This window comes from Carassius gibelio, chromosome B5 (assembly GCF_023724105.1).
Source record: "Carassius gibelio isolate Cgi1373 ecotype wild population from Czech Republic chromosome B5, carGib1.2-hapl.c, whole genome shotgun sequence".
NCBI lineage: Eukaryota > Metazoa > Chordata > Actinopteri > Cypriniformes > Cyprinidae > Carassius > Carassius gibelio.
This window is the reverse complement of record NC_068400.1, coordinates 40,764,202-40,776,447: the sequence shown is the minus strand read 5'-3', so window position 1 is coordinate 40,776,447 and position 12,246 is coordinate 40,764,202. Positions and strand designations below refer to the sequence as shown.

The 12,246-nt window shown below is 34.9% G+C and overlaps 1 long non-coding RNA gene across 1 annotated transcript; it reads left to right on the top strand.

Annotated features, from left to right (window-relative positions):
• The first annotated feature begins 62 nt into the window (after positions 1-62).
• Positions 63-10,837, top strand: LOC127957299 (uncharacterized). Its single transcript, XR_008153762.1, has 3 exons — positions 63-260; positions 3,696-3,725; positions 10,593-10,837. It is a non-coding gene; the product is annotated as an uncharacterized LOC127957299 (long non-coding RNA).
• Positions 10,838-12,246: the final 1,409 nt, after the last annotated feature.

Sequence of the window (12,246 nt, the reverse complement as noted above, 5' to 3'; positions counted from 1 at the left end):
ATTCTCCGGTTATCGAAGATGATTGGTTCCCGCACCTGTCACTTACGCAATGGGGACAGTTCTCCTGGCGCGTTGCAAACGCAGTCGGCACTTCACTCTTATTATTATGATGAATTTAAATAGCTACGATTGTATATCGCAACTTCAGATATCATCTCGAAAGTGGAGGAAATAAAGTGGCAAATGCAACAGGAGTTGATCAAGTCGTAATTGTGCACGCTGGACTAAAATCTCAGCAATGTCGCTACTGTGCGTGCGAGGTAAGTGTTTTGGACCTTTAAATATTGATCCGTTTTCTTGTTATTGCATTTTCTTTCTTTTTTTGTATACATGTGTCTATGTCCATCTGTTTTGATAAAGCGTGTAGTTGCTAAACTTGAAGTGCATCTAAAAGCAACAGGTTATGATGATGTTAAGTTATAACTCAAGAAAAGGTGAAACTTTCGATTAAAATGTTCAACACAGACTCGAATGTGTGTTATTGTGGATTGAATGCGACTCATCTTCCTCGTTAATGCGCTTAAGGGTTTTCCCGGTGCTGAGATGTTATTGCATGCATATGTGATCACCTGTCTGATTGTCTTACTGTACACTATGATTATGCATGACAACATACACACATTTTTACTTTGGACTATTGCATTTCATCCACCTGACTTTACCGTGGGTGTGTTTTTGTGTATTATGCTCTATAAGAGATTTCTGTAGCCTACTGCAAAAAATATGTCGACTGTACTTCACTGTTACTATTTTTTGCATATCTTTCTATATCAGAAATGTTAATTTCACAAGACCACTGGCTCCTGTGTGTTAGCCAATCAGAAAACTGGTGTGAGATTGGGATTTGGCTACCTGTTAGGCCAACAGTTATTAGATTAGGTATTGATATAGATTACAGTTGCTCATAAACAGAGTTAGGAATTTAAGCAAACTTCTAACCCTAAACATTAAACTTGATCACAGATTACTAATATACATTCTGCTACTGACGAATTGATACCTTAAACTTATAAAGGAGGAGAAATTTTTTTCCCCAGCAAAAAATAAGTAATTTATCCTTGCATTGGTGGACGTACCTATTGCATATTTCAAGTCATGGATATAATAGACTTGAATGGGCTCTTTTGATTTGAGCCTGTAAGTAGCAACCCACTACATGCATGTTAGATCTTGTTACAAAAATGCAGTAATTTTTCCATTTATTTATTTGAATCTTAACTTCTATTTGTAATTTGAAAATCATAACTTGATTTAAACCTAGTCTCACATAGCATGGCCTTGTTTGAGGCTGAGACCAGTTTAAACCCTGACCCTGCAAGCTTATATACATCTGCTTGTGTTTTGCACGTGCATGCACCACTTACATTTCTTCAGTGGTATAAAAGTCTTATTTTATCAGTTCTGTTTACCTATCAACTATTGAAATCATTCACAACAGCTAAATGTTCGGCTTTTTTAAAATAAGTGGTATGGGAAAACAGAATATTTGCAATGTGAGCATGATGGAAATTTTAAACTGTCTATAGGAGTTTCATCTCTTTATAAATCCAATGCAATTGATTTTAGTTTGCCTGGACTAGAGTAAATTGCTGTTCTGTGAGGTCTTTTGTGTCACAAATATATGTCATGCCTTCAGCAATCATGAGGGAGGAAGCACGTACAGAGAATCAAAAGAGACTGACATCTCTGATGATGAATAGAGAGATATTCTGGGAAAAAAAAGAACAAAATAAAAACGATTTGGTCTCATTGTGAATGTAACAGTGGATTATTATGTTTTGCCTTTTCTATCAGCATTTTGCTGCAGATCGTGTTTTACAGTTGAGTAACAAAAAAGGCATAGATAGGTATGGAGAAAGTGAATGCATGGGAATGTTTTAGCAGATTTGGTTTGCAGTGTTTTGTGCATTGCTGTGGATGGTTCAAGAAGTTTGTTCTCCATATGTAGAGAGGAGCGCACACAGGCACAAGGGGAAAGTGATAAGTTAGTATATAGCAGGATGCTGCTGTTGGGGGAAGGACAGAGCTTCAGTGTAATCCTCCAACCATCTGGTGCTGTGTGTATGCGGCCGCAGCATCACATAAGCTCTCTACAGCCTCGGTTTATCCAGTCGGACAGAAAGAATGCATCTAATATCCTAGACCTATCCTTTTTTTTAAGATCTATAAAGATCTATGTCTCTTCCATTTTTTTCTGGAAAGATTGCGATTGTTTGAAGTTTAGGTTGTGGCATGTTGTCTTCACCAGGGTACTTCTGCCACATTGCTTTAAGACAGGGCTTTCAAACTTATTGTATTATTTTATATTACATGGAGCAGAAAATGCTGACTTTTTGTTCTAAACCGTGTTATTTTGTTATTAGTATTTAGGGTTGTAAAAAGGTGGAAGATTTCGGAAATATGTTGGACAAACTTTGGAAACTTTTTGGAAAATGTTTTTGGAATTTTCCAGGGATTTCTTTTAATAGTTTCCGTAAATTTACCAGAAATTATCCACCCCTTTGCAACCTTTGAGTTGCAAGTTTGAGGAATTTTGTGTGTTTTGTCACTTTTGTTTAGTAATTTTTTTATTTTTTTATTTCAGTTAGTTATTATTTTCGTCTAGGTTTTAAGTTGTCCAAATAATGTTTAGAATTTGTTTGATTGCAGCTTTATTGCAGTTAATGAATCATTTAGTCAAAGCAAAACAAGCCAAAGCAAATTACTTAAAAATGATCTGGCAATGTTTTTTTTTTCTTTGCGCTTTATCTACAGCTTTTTTTCTCTACCCACTAAGAGCAGACATGCACTACCTGGCAAAAGTTTTTGAACAGTAAGATTTGTAATGTTTATTTTTTTTTTTTTATAATTCTCTTCTGTTCACCAAGGCTGCATTCATTTGATCCAAAACACAGGAAAAGCAGCAATATTGTAAAATACTTTTACTATTTAAAATAACTGCTTTCTTTTTTAATATATTTTAAAATGTGTATATATGTGTATCAATGTATATTTTTAAATGTATTCCAGTCTTCAGAGTCACATGATCCTTCAGAAATCACCCTAATGCTGATTTACTGTTCATTAAATATTTATTATTATTATCAATATTTAACATAGTTGAGTACATTTTTTCCAGGATACTTTGAATAGAAAGATCTAAAGATCAGCATTTATCCTAAATAAAAAGCTTTTGTAAAATGATGGATCCCCTAGCACCCCCCTAGAAGATTCCCAGATCCTATAGTTTTAAAATGTGTGTTTTTTTGATAGGTGTAAATACACCTTTGTTTGACTCGAATGGTTTTGGACTGTCATGCTCTTGTGGAGCTATGAGCCAGTCAGTGTATTCATGAAGTCATTTTCTGTGGTTCCAGACTAATTAGTCACTTGGCAATTGTGATTACGTCAAATCATGATTGAGTCCAAATATTCTACGTCCCTTGATCAAGGATGGCTGAATTTGGGGTCTTGTGGCAGCTAAACAGCTGTCATTAAAATGCAGTGTGAATGTGAATTTTTCCAGGAAGACCTAGTGGAAATCTTTTGGGAGAGGGTTATTGAACACTGTCCTTTGTTTGAACTCACTTGACATATGTGCATAAATCCTCAGCAGTGTTTTATCTGTATTTTTTCCCTTTCATCAGATATTCTATTGCTTAAAAAAATGCAATTTGTGGTTTTCACTTACTTGTCTTTTTCTCTCTTCTTTTCAGTGAAAAAGGCCAAGCTACAAGGACCTCCAGGTAAGGGACTGTTTGCCTTATGAATTAAATTGTGGCTCTACAATTACCCTGGACACAAAGAGGAAAAAATAACACATCGTTCAGTCAACATGAGTGTTTGGTGCTTGAATCAGACTCACGCTGCGGCCCAGTTTGGCGCGGTGAACTGGTTTTCTTGCTAGCCAGCAGGCAAGCACTAGACTGTCAGGGGATATTCACTCTACTATAACACACATTACACTCTACACAGGAGAGATAGAAACACACACACATTTAAGTGTGGTGTTTGTCTTTTAGAATTAGAATAAGCTTTATGGAAGAGCAATTACATTAATTAAGTTTTATAGTTTATCAGTATCATCTGATATTAGATATTTAATATCTAATATTTGTGCATGTTCTTTTTCCTATTTTTCATTTAGATTCTCTTGATATCTTTAGCAATTTTTTAAATCAAAATTATTGATTTAAATTTTCAGTATTAAATTTTTTTCATTTATTCAGGAAAAGTAGTATAGAATTTTATAACAGCAAGGCTGTTTATCCATTTTCTGGCATGAAAATAATCTGTCCCAGTTTTATGCAAGTAGAGACTTGTACAATTTTGCCAGAAAAGAGTTTAGCTATTTTTTTATTCATATGTTAATAATAATAATAATAATAATAATAATAAAAACAATATTGTATAATTTTAACTGCTGTATTTTTGTTTCTATTTAGTTTGTAACTCTTGTATTATTTTAATTCATTTTTTGTCATGCGATAGCCTTAGATGCTGACATGGCAATGAAAATATATGACATAGCAGCCAAAATGTCAATATTGGTGCATCCCTGAAAAATGCACACAAGCTTTTTCTGTCATTTCTGAATTAGTTTTGGGATTACATATTATAATCTGATGCATGTGGGCATACAAAAATGGCAAGAGATGGCTACAATCTCCAGTTTGTGTCAAGCTGCAGAGGTTTATAGCAGTCTGCCAGTGAAAGGTTGTGTTTATGAGGTACCTAGCTGCTAGAATGTGTGATTACATATTAACATGTTAACATGCTAAACAGAACAACATCAGCTCGACCCGTGGCATGAGTTTGGGGGCAGAATACCTGTCCAGGCGTTGACAGATGGGGATTATTCAAATTAATTTGAAGACAGTCACTATTCCTTTAATTCTCATAGAATCATAAAACCAGTCATAAGTGTCAATTTTCCAAAATTTAGATTTATGCATGAATAAATAAGCTTTCAATTGATTTATGCTTTGTTAGGATAAGAGGACAATATTTGGCTGAGATACAGCTATTTGAAAATCTGGAATCTGAGGGTGCAAAAAAATCTAAATACTGAGAAAATTGCATTTGAAGTTGTCCAAATGAAGTTCTTAGCACTGCATATTGCTAATCAGAAATTAAGTTTTAATATATTTACAGTAGGAAATGTACAACATATCTTCATGGAACACTTAATATCCTAATGATTTTGGCATAAAAGAAAAATCAATCATTTTGACCCATGCAGTGTTTTTTTGGCCATTGCTACAAATATACCACAGAGACTTATGACTACTTTTGTGCTCCAGGGACACATATATGTACTTTCTGTATGCATATATGTGTGTTTTTATTACTGTATGAGAACATCATATATGCATAATTCATGTACTCTTGATTGACCTCATGTAGAGTGACTATTCCATAAATGAGACAGAGAGAGAGAGAGAGAGAGAGAGAGAGAGAGAGAGAGAGAGAGAGAGAGAGAGAGAGAGAGAGAGCAGCAGAGCATCAGTCTGTGTCTGACTCCCAAATGAACAGAGGTCTGTCTGAGTGACACAGAAGCCCATAGAAATCTAATCTATTGCTAATAACAGAAAAAGCCTTTTCAGCCTCTTCTCTGAGTGTCCCACCCACATCGCCAAATTCAATACTGTGCTAGAATCAAATGCAGTTTGACTCCTAATAAGATTCTATTATCTTTGCTGCAGAGGGATTCTTATTGAAAAGTGAAAGTGGTTCACATTAGTTAAACAGCTGGTGATGCTTAATTGCATCAAATGAGGAAGATTATTATTGAGACGGGTGTCTAAATCCCTGCTCTAAACATGCATTCATTTTTTTATCTGAAGATATTTCATCTTCCTTTTACATTGATGGCTTGCACAATGTATATCATGATGTGCAGACTACCAATCAAATATTAGGGCTTTGTCTCTGTTAAGCTATTATTATAATTCTTTTTAAAGAGGTCTCTTATACTAACCAAGGATGCATTTATTTGACCAAATATGCAGTAAAATATTACAGTGAAATATTAGGCTGTTTTGATTTTAAAATAACAGTTTTCTATTAAAATATTTTGAAATGTTGTTTATTCCAGTGATGGAAAAGATGAATCCACAACCATTACTCAGTGTGTCACATGATCATTCAGAAATCATTTCAGTATGCTGATTTGTTGCTTAAATAACAGTTTTTATTATTGTTGAAGACCGCTGTGCTGCTAAGCTTATTTTTCTGGAAATGCTACTTTTCCAGGGTTAGCTATTTATTAAACAGAAGGGGAAACTTTTGAAAAAGTGAAAACTGTTGTTGCATTATAAATGCCTTTTGTTTAGTTTAGCGTATCCTTGCTGAATAAAAATATTTATTTTCTCTTCTCTATAACATTGACTAGATTTATTGCCTTCACTTAACTGTTTTATATTTAACATCATGTGGGAGTGTTTTTCCAAATAGCTTGAAAATGTCAGCTGTATAGGCCTGTATGAATATGACTTATTTATTTACGTAAGTCATCAAAAATGAAATATTCATCAGGTTAGGCGTCCCTGGGAGCCCCTGTGCACTCTGGGACAGTGAGAGAGAGTGAGAGCGTATAAAGGAATCTTGTGAAAGGAAGAGTGTAAAGATGTACCCACGAAAGAGTCTGACGTACATAAGAGTAATTAGAGATTCAGAGTTATATGAATATTTGATCATTTCCCTGTTTCTAGGCCCAGATAAAATCACAAAAATCACACCTCGTTTCTGTATTTCCATTCATTGCCGACTTCTTTTTCCTTCAGATATATTTCAGCTGTTCTGTAGGATTGCATGTTACGTGATCCACAAATTGGAAAGATAAAGTTAAAGTTTAAACTTTTCTGTTGCTTTCAGATTTTTAAAAACAGATATAAGTGCATATTTCCTCACGAAATGTAGATTTCAATCTGAAGCACAACCTACTGTTTTGGACAGCAAAATAACTTTGTGCATTTTTTTTTTTTTTTGTCAATATCAGAGATGTATAGCTATGCAAAGTTAGTCGATCCTGTAATATTTGCTCTACCATTTCAGCTGAATCCCTTTTAACCCTTTAACTTTAACAATGACAGACCCGCACACACATACAGAACCAGCCAGGCTCTTACAAAGAATCAGTTGTCCTCCACTGACTTTTTCTGTCTTTTCCAACTCTATCCTTCCATCTCTCTCTCATTCAGCCCCAATCCTGCTCTGCATTACGGTGCAGGTCGCATCAAGAGTGGGCTGCAGAAGCTGTGTCCCTCTCTGCTGAATCCACGGGGACAGAGATTACACCGAGGGTCTTATAGCCTGTCTGCAGAGAGAAATTGGAGGAATTCTCATTAAACTAGCATTACCTCTTGAGAAAAGCTGTCTAGTTCTCACCTAGACAAACACGTGATGCTTGACCATCCAGGATTATATTAGCACCAATGTATGCACACACACATTTAGAGGACAGTTTTATTGCTCAACTGTTGCGCTTTTAAAGCTCAGGAGACTTTTTAATGACTTCATTTTAACTATTAGTTTTCTCAGATGTTCTCCTTAGATGGAAAATATATAAAATAACAAAGGTGACCGTTGTGTAAATGCAGTTAGAGCAGCGAAATAAGTGTGGATTGCATTCTGTGAATATAAACTGTTGAGATTTCTTATACTAATGGCCAAGTGAACTATTAATTTAGAAAAATTACAGTACAGAATCAGGGAGAATATTACTAAGTTCAGATATATTTTTTAAATGGAATAGTTTCAAATTATTGTGATATATTTAAGGTAAAATAAGAGTTAATGTTTGACATTGATGCATAGATGGATATAAATGCAAATGTTTGCAACTTACAAAAAAGCATCATAAATTGAGTTCATATCATTTGAGAATTTGTAATTTTATGGTGCTCTACTACTTTTCTGCTGAGTTGACTAGAAGAAACAATTAATTCAGGATTCATGAGACTGTTGAAATAAAACAAGAGCGAAGGACAGAAAGCCTTTCGAGAGGTGGCCAGTATTCAGGTGATTTTATTGAGCATATTCTTTGAGTTGTTTTAAGAAAGCTCTCCTTGCAAGACTGTACAAAATGTAGCTTGGTTTCTGTGAGGGCTTCTCAGGGCCAAACGCCTTGATTGGATGAATAATGCCGCTGTAAATAGAAATGTCATTGAGCAATCGTCTGCTGATTAATATCCGCAGCTGAGAAGTTCAGCCCATGCTGATATTTATGAGCTAAATTTAGAGTAATCACAGGGTCATAAACACATTGTTTTCTAGAAATAATATCCTCTTGAAACAAATAGTATTTTCTGGAAATAAAAATGTTCTATCTGAAATGAATATTTTTCAGAAGAATCCCTTTTTTGTCCAATTTGATAATGCTGCTTCCTCTCTCCCTCTAATTGTTTTTCTCTGCTTGTGCCATTTTCTATTAAAAATTCACCCTTGTGAAATGAGTTTTGCAGTCTTTGCTAGTTTGGTCATCTGTTTTGAGGTCTTCATAAGAACGTGTCATTCAGTACACAGAGTCCTGGGTCAAGATTGATTAACTCTTATTTTGCTCAGTGTTAATTAAACCCGCTTGGTTTCAAATGCGTATTGTATTTCATATAAGTGACAACATTGTGATTAACCAGTTGATAGCAGATTAAAAAGCTGTGTGTCAAAAATATTAAAATAAATGTTGTTCTTTCTATTTACCCCAAAAAAGTACTATAAATTCTACAAAAATATTAAGTAGCACAACTATTTTTAATGCTGATGATATTAAGAAATTATAATATTCAGATATTTCTTGAGCACCAATTCGGCTTATTAGGTATGATTTCTGAAGGATCATGTGACACCGAAGACTAGATGATAATGGCAAAATTCCATAAAATTCCGTTTCAGATATAAATAAATACTTTTTTTTTTGCCTTTATGCAGCCTTAAGAGCATAAGAGACCAACCCTAAACTTTGAGACGCTATTTTAATTGCCATGAAAGTATGAAAGGCTTTAATATGGTAGATGACTTGGCATGCAACACTTTTTATGTCCTCTGCCTGAAAAATGTTGAAGACCCCTAACCTTTAAATATGGACCATAAGGTGAATCTGCCCCACTTACACATTATGTGTGCAGTCTGAAAAAGGCCTTCAAATGATGTTAGACATGTCAGACTTACATGAACTAAATGGAAAGTAGGACAAGTTTTTAAACCATATTCAATTTTGTATGTGTAAAAAGATGAATGTGGGTTGGCCCTTTTGTGTTTTCTTGGTGTGTGCGTTATGTTTTTTGTAAAGTCTTTTTCTCTGAGAAAGAAGGATTGATGGAGCCTTACATTTTTTGCATTTCTCAGTTTTAAGTTTTTTAAGTTTTTCCCTTGCACAAAAGTTTTACGTACTGTATACACCATTTTCAAAATGATCCGCGTTTACACGTATCCACGAAAACGACCAAAAACGCTGTATTACGTATGCCAGGCCAGTAGATGACTCTGTCAACTTATTAGTAAACAGCACCTGTAAGAAAGTGACGATTATGTTGTATTATAAAACGGATAATTCTGGTCCTTGATTCTGATTGGTTGAGCCACATTGGAACTGAAGCTGTTGTAAATTACTCTACAAACACACCTTTGTTTATTTCTGTGTGTTGCTCGGCAACCACTTTGTTGGAACCACAACTGTTTCTGATAAACTACATTTGGTGGAAGAATACTGTTTTTATTAATATCATTACACTTTATTTGCTGTTTTATTCTGTGAAACCTTACTACATATATGGAATAACCATTTTATAAAAGCAATTAGCCCTGGGACTCTGCTTCGCATTGAGCCTAACATCACTACAACTACAAAAAAAACCCTAACAAGTACCACGCACGTGCATGACGTCCGCGTTTTCAAAGATTCCCGTTCAAAAACGTGCACTTTGAAACCCGTTTTCAAAAATGTCATGTAACTGAACAGGCAAAATTCATAAAAAAATCTCAGAAGATCAAGTGACATTTGTCTGTATTTTTCAAATCAAAAGTTTGTTATCCTGAAAAAATGTTCTCAGACCATTTAATAATGAGATTGTACAGAGAACAGGTTTTATAACGAGATGATAGAAGCACTCACATGTGTCTTCATATTCCTCTGTACTCATTGCTCTCGTGCAGCTCTTGTGGCACTTTATATCTAGGTTTAATTATGCCTGCTTGTTTTGACCTCCGACAGCCTATTTCAACCCGTCTGTGTTGCTGCACATAATAACTATTGCATTTACATAAAACCATGAATATTTAACACACACTTAGAGGTGAATGTCACATCTCAATTTTCCATTACAATACTTGTCGGTTTGATATGACATCACATGAGTTGGTTTATTTAATATAGCAAAAGATGGATTGCTCAACTAAATCCTGTATTCCTTTGCATGATGAAGTAGTTTCCTTTAAAAAGAGCGTTTAGTGACCAGTACAACTTCTGAAATGTTGTCTTTTGTTTTTCATGGAAGGAAGCCATACAGCTTTAGAATAACATTAGGATAAGACACTTGTTTTGAGGGGTGAACTATATGAAACTGGTAGACTTTAATGTTCTAACCTTTTTGTAATATTTTTTTTTTTTTTTGCAGACAAGTTTAATGTGTACGTCACGTTGAAGGTCCAGAATGTTAAAAGCACAACCATCACGGTGCGAGGAGACCAGCCTTGCTGGGAACAGGACTTTATGTTGTGAGTAAATCTGCCTAAATTTGTGCCTAATGAAAGAGTCCTACGCTGAAGGACTCAAAAAACACTCAAAACTACTTTGCTGTGGAAAATGGAAGATTGTTTTTGAGCACATCAAACTGGGTTTGCAGATGTGTTCTTTGAAACAGAAAACAATTTATTTTAGGAGAGTGTAAAATTGTATATTTTAGAAGAGTTAGAACTGTTATGTTCTGTATACCTTCACATAGTTCTTTTTTTTTTATTATTAAATTGCGCACACACATTTCACTTTGTCCTACCTTCTCTTACCTTTGACCCTCTTGTGTTGCAGTGACAAATGTTGAATAGCTTTTTGATGGGCTCTCAGGAGGTTTTGTGCGTCCTAGAAATTGTCCCTGATTTTCAGATTGTTCCAAAGAGAATTTTGGCAATTCTTCAGGAAGAATTCTGAGAATCAGAGAGAGAGGGAGGGAGCACAAAACACAAGGACTGACAATTAAAGTTCTTAGTTCTATTCAAAAATCACATTTGTTAATTTTCCACCAGAGATATTAATTTCTTGTTTCCCAATATGGTCAGTAATCTAATCTAAATAGTGTTTAAAGAAACATTGACATTATTACAGATTTTTTCACATTTGTCTTGAGTGACAATGGTGAGAGAAGGGTTCATTTCAGTCTGTTTCGCATACAGAGCTCTTGAAGCCAGATCTATACTGTTGCATGATTTTTGAAGATTAAAAGACTCAACCCTATTTATTGTAATTGGACTAAAATAGTAAACCTGGGGGGAAAATGTTACTTCTTTATGTTTTGGGGCAACTTCAAGAAATAATATGTGAAACTGTCATTAGTTTGATTATGTTTACTATTGTTAAATGATCTGGTGTTGTGTATATTTTATATATGCTGATATGGGGTCTGTAAACATGTGAACTGTAAACAAAATTGACAGTAAAGACAGTTGTAACATCAAACACATATATGTGTTTCAAAAGATTTATATTAAAAAAAAGCTCCTCTTTTGAGCATTCTTTTAATTGAAGAATCTTGAAAAAATTTATCAGATTGATAATAAGAAATGTTTATTGAGCAAATCCTAAAATCAAAATCAGTGTGTCTTTTACCGCTTGGAGAGCGCGTTGTATAATTCTAGGGATAGTGTGTTAGGATTCTAGGCCAGTGGCTCAGTTTGTGTGTGTGTTCTATTCAGACGGAGATCCTCTGTGCCTGGATTACTGTCCACCTGCTCAGCAGGTTAAAGTTGAGGGATTGAAACAGCATTGTGTGTGTAGAGGATAGAAGGATGAAGAAAGGGAGAGGTACTGATAGAGAGAAGCTGTGAGGAGGAGTAAATGTGAAAGGGCCGTTAGTGTGTCATTATGCAGAAAACTGTCACACTATCATATTTAGACTAGAGCGGATGCAATATTCCCAGCTATCAGTACTGTCTTTGTGGCTAGACTCTGCCGTACAGCCATGAGTAGATGGCTAGTTTAAATATGCTTTCCAGATATGACTGGCGAAATTAACTTATCATCTGTCCAGGGAGAGGGGCATCTCCAATAATAGATTA